At 43.4% G+C, this 4,783-nt stretch overlaps 1 pseudogene; it reads left to right on the top strand.

Annotated features, from left to right (window-relative positions):
- Positions 1 to 632: 632 nt before the first annotated feature.
- Positions 633 to 2,199, top strand: LOC116753243 (annotated as a pseudogene).
- Positions 2,200 to 4,783: the final 2,584 nt, after the last annotated feature.

The following is a 4,783-nucleotide window of genomic DNA, read 5'->3' on the forward strand; positions in this document are numbered from 1 at the left end:
CTCCTTTATCAAAGATAAGCTGACCATATGTGCCTGGGTTGATCTCTGGGCTTTCTATCCTGTTCCATTGATCGATCTTTCTGTTTTTGTGCCAGTACCATACTGTCTTGATTACTGCAGCTTTGTAGTATAGTCTGAGGTCAGGGAGCCTGATTCCTCCAGCTCCGTTTTTCATTCTCACGATTGCTTTGGCTATTCGGGGTCTTTTGTGTTTCCATACAAATTGTGAAATTTTTTGTTCTAGTTCTGTGAAAAATGCTAGTGGTAGTTTGATAGGGATTGCATTGAATCTGTAGATTGCTTTGGGTAGTAGAGTCATTTTCACAATGTTGATTCTTCAATAAAACCTTGTTCGTATTAATCTGCTTCTGTTTTTGTGTCTTTACTCACTGACTCAGCTGTAGAGGAAGAACTGACATATGTGAGTGGTGATGTGGGAGCCAGACTTGAAGACACCAAAATTTTGTGTCCCAGTGACTGGGATGTGGAATTAGGCACACATTATGGCTGCATGTGCTGAGTCCTGAAATCTGTTCTCAGTGTAATGAGTGACAATCAGGAGGAACTAAGGTCCAGAGGAGGGAGAGATGGCGTGACTCTCCCTGGCTTCTCTGTATGTCTCTCAACAACAAAATGTGAAGATGATACCTGTCATTGGACAGGGAGGAAAAATTAGACACTATGTGTCCATTGTCAGAGTGTGCACTGGCAACAGTAAGGCTGAGAAAATGGCTGAATGTGTTCAGTCTGACACTCATACAGATAATCAGTCAGGCAAAGATAACGACGGGAGAAAAAGCTCACTAGACGTCAGAACTGCTGCCTCTCGAACAAGCAAAGTTTCCAGCCAGAGACAACGCTCCTCCATGGCCCGGATACATTCCATGTAGATCGAGGCGCCCATCAGCAAGGCAATCGATATCATCAGTGCTGCCCAGGAAAGCAGTCCCATGCCTGTGACAGAAGCCTTAGATCGTGTGCTGGAAATTCTAAGAACCACTGAATTATATTCACCACAGCTTGATGCTAAGGACGATGATCCTCATGCCATTGACCTTGTTGGGGGCTTAATGTCTGATGTTTCGTGAAGACCATCCAGGAATGAGTATGTTCTTTCAACAGGTTTCCAGCAGTGTAATCACCCCCACCTCCCTTCACAACGTCCCATCACAGATAACTCGGGCCATGGGACATGAGGAATCCTGGGACTTCGATATTTTTGAACTGGAGGCTCCCATTCCTAAAAGGCCTTTGATTTATCTTGGTCTGAACATATTTGCTCGCTTTGGAGTCTTTGAAGTCTTAAAATGCCCTGAGACAACGCTGAGATCGTGGTTGCAAGTTATCGAAGCCAATTATCATGCTTCTAACACCTACCACAGTCCTACACATTCTGCTGACGTGTTTCACGCCACTGCCTATTTTCTCTGCCAAGAGAGGATAAAGCAAACTTTAGATCCACTTGATGAGATCGCTGCCCTCATTGCAGCCACTGTCCATGACCTGGACCACCCCGGGAGAGCCACCTCCTTCCTGTACAGTGCTGGGAGCGAGCTGGCCGTTCTGTATAACGACACTGCTGTGCTCGAGAGCCACCTCGCGGCCTTGGCCTTCCAGCTGACCACTCGTGATGATAAATGCAACATCTTTAAAAACATGGAGAGGTATGACCGGACGCCGCGCCAGAGTATTATCGACATGGTCTTAGCCACAGAAATGACAAAGCACTTTGAGCACGTCAACAAATTTGTCGATAGCATCAGCACGCCCTTGGCAGCATTAGAGGAAGATGGGGAAACTGATAAAAATCAAGAAGCCATAATCACTATGCTCAGAACTCCAGACAACCGCAGTCTGATCAAACGAATGCTGATTAAGTGTGCTGATGCGTCCAATCCCTGCCGACCCCTGGGAGAGTGCATTGAGTGGGCCGCACGTATCTCAGAAGAATGTTTTTCTCAGACTGATGAAGAGAAGGGACAGGACTTGACTGTGGTGATGCCAGTTTTGGACAGAAATACCTGCAGCATCCCCAAATCCCAAATCTCTCTCATGGACTATTTCATCACAGACGTGTTTGCTGCTTGGGACGCCTTTGTAGACCTGCCTGAGTTAATGCAGCATCTTGACAACAATTTCAAATACTGGAAGGGACTGGACGAAATGAAGCTGTGGAGCCTCCGCCCACCTCCTGAATAGTGGGCGACACTGCCAGGGGCCCTGACGCTGTGTCCCTCCAGTCACTTGGGATTCCTGAGGGCAGAGTTCCTTGGTCCTTTCGTCCCCTGGTCTGCAGAGCCTGTTAGAGCACACAGGGACGTTGCAACCTTCTGTAGCCACCATGTGATGCCACTGCCGTAAAGTGAGACTTAGTCCACTCAAGGTACCTGGGCCTGCTGCGGGGGCACTTCAGAAAGTCACGTGAGAACCACGGTTTGCATTCGCGTCCATTAAAACGCGAGCTCGGGACCGGCCCCGCAAAGGACGGTGATGGATTTCCTTTGTTAACGTAGTTAAGTCTCTCTCTCTCAGAACTAGCCCATTTAGCTCCAGGTTCCTTAGGCACCCGATGCACTTACACAGCATTTAAGAGCTTTACACAACTGGAAGGTCACATCTTTATTTCTTATTGCAGGAACACAACTTCTGGAAACTTTATTTCTATCAGAACCTGGAGGTGACCAGGCTTTACTTTATCATCTCTTTCTTCTTCTTCCACGTGTGTTCCTGGTCTTACTCTTCCCGGTTCTTCTGCAGGGAGCGGTCCAGCAACTTGTTCTCTGGATGTAACTCTATGTCTCTTTTCCTCCGGATGGTCTCGATGATCTCGTGAGCAGCATCGTGGGGTTTGTCGTAGACCGGCAGCGGCCACGGGTAGACGGCGGGCTTGGCCCCCACGGGCGACTCCAGCTTCAGCTGCAGCTTCTCCCCTATGTCTTCCCAATTAACTAGTTTTAACCACCCAATTAATTGTTGCTATTATTTTGAACACTTATCTGTTAGATAGTTAAGAGTAAAGAAAATAAAATATTTAATTCATTTATTTCTTCTCTAATGTTCTTCCTTCTTTATGGAGATCTGAGTTTCCTATTTATATGATGTTTATTTCCTCTGAAGAACTTCCTTTAACTTTTTTTGTGATGCAGTTCTACTGAAGATAAATTCCCTCAGTTTTTGTTTGTTTGAGGAAGTCTTTAATTCTCCTCCTCTTTTGAATGATAATTTGGCTGGATACAGAACTGTAGGTTTGTGATTTTATTTCTTCCAACATGTTAAATATTTCAGTCCACTCTCTTTGCTAACATAGTTTCTGAAGAGATGTTCAATATAATTCTCATCCTTTTCCTCTATTGATAAGGTGTTCTTTTCCCTTTGGCTTTTGCTTCTTTCAAGATTTTCTTTTAGGTTTTCTGCATTTTGATATGATATGCCTATGAGTGGTTTGTCCCCCCTTCTCCTGTATTTATCTTGCTGGGTATTCTTTGAGTTTCTTGGATCTGTGTTTGATTATCTTGGTTTGATGTCTGTCATTAACTTTGGAAAGTTCCCAGTCATCATTCAGATATTTCTTCTGGTCCTTTCTGTCTTTCTTCTCCTTTGGTATTCCCATTACACATTTAGTACAGCTTTTCTAATTGTCCCACTGTTCTTGGATATCTTGTTTCATACTGGTTTTGTTTGTTTGTTTTGTTTTCTTTCCTTTTTGAACTTCAATTTTGGAAACTTCTACTGACCTATTTTCAAACTCACTGATTCTTTCCTCAGCCATGTTCCATTCATGTTCAACCTTTGATGAGTCCATCAAAGACATTCTTCATTTCTCTGACAGTGTTTTCATTTTCTAGTATTTACTCTTGATTCTTTCTTAGAACTTTCATCTTTCTGCTTACATTACCCATCTTTTCTTGCACGCTGTCCAAATTTTCCATTACAGTCCTTACCATATTAATTGTAGTTTTTTTAAATTCTTGGTCTGATAATTAAAATTTCTCTGCCCTAGCTGAGTTAGTTTCTGATGCTTGCTTTGTGTCTCCAGGCTGATCTTTCCTTGCCTTTTAGTATGCCTTGTAATTTTTTATTGAAATCCAGACATAATGTATTAGAAACTGAGGTAAATAGGTCTTTAGTGTAATGTTTTGTATTTATCTGGCTAGGAGTTAGGCTGTGTTTAATGTTTGCTGTAGCTATAGTGTAAGAAGCTTCAATTTACTCTGATATCCTTGTTTTTGTCTCCCCTGTTGTCTTCGGGTTTCCCTAGAAACTCCTTCTTACATAGAGTCTATGTCTTGCAGCGCACTCCGTTGTAATTTACTGTTATTATACTGCATCCCTGTTGATGTGGTGGTAAGGTATTAAGGAGGGGAAGCATTCTGTACTCTCATGATTAAATCTCCGTTTATAAAAAGGGCCAGAATTCCTGCACTGTGACCTTCAGAAGAAGTTTTTAAATTTTTTTTCAGTTTTTTTTCCCCTAGATCTCTGTGTGAGACAGGAAGGCTGTGGGGATTAGAGTTGGCTCATTGCTCTTCTGGAGATAAAGTTCTAGTGAATTAGTTTTCCTTGAGGGCAGGGCTTCGTTTTGGGGAACAGAACCCACTGGTTGTATCTTAACATGGTTATTTTTTTTCTCTTACCTTCCCCAAAGTACATGGACATTTTCCCCCAAGTGTTCACAAGTGGGAATCTGGTGACGTTTTTGGAGGTAAAACTTAACGGATGTACAGAGGATCCCTGAAGACTGGGCCCTCAGGAGTTTTAACTCTAAAGCTAGTCAACACTCAGC

This window comes from Phocoena sinus, chromosome 4 (genome assembly GCF_008692025.1).
Source record: "Phocoena sinus isolate mPhoSin1 chromosome 4, mPhoSin1.pri, whole genome shotgun sequence".
Taxonomy (NCBI): Eukaryota; Metazoa; Chordata; class Mammalia; order Artiodactyla; family Phocoenidae; genus Phocoena; species Phocoena sinus.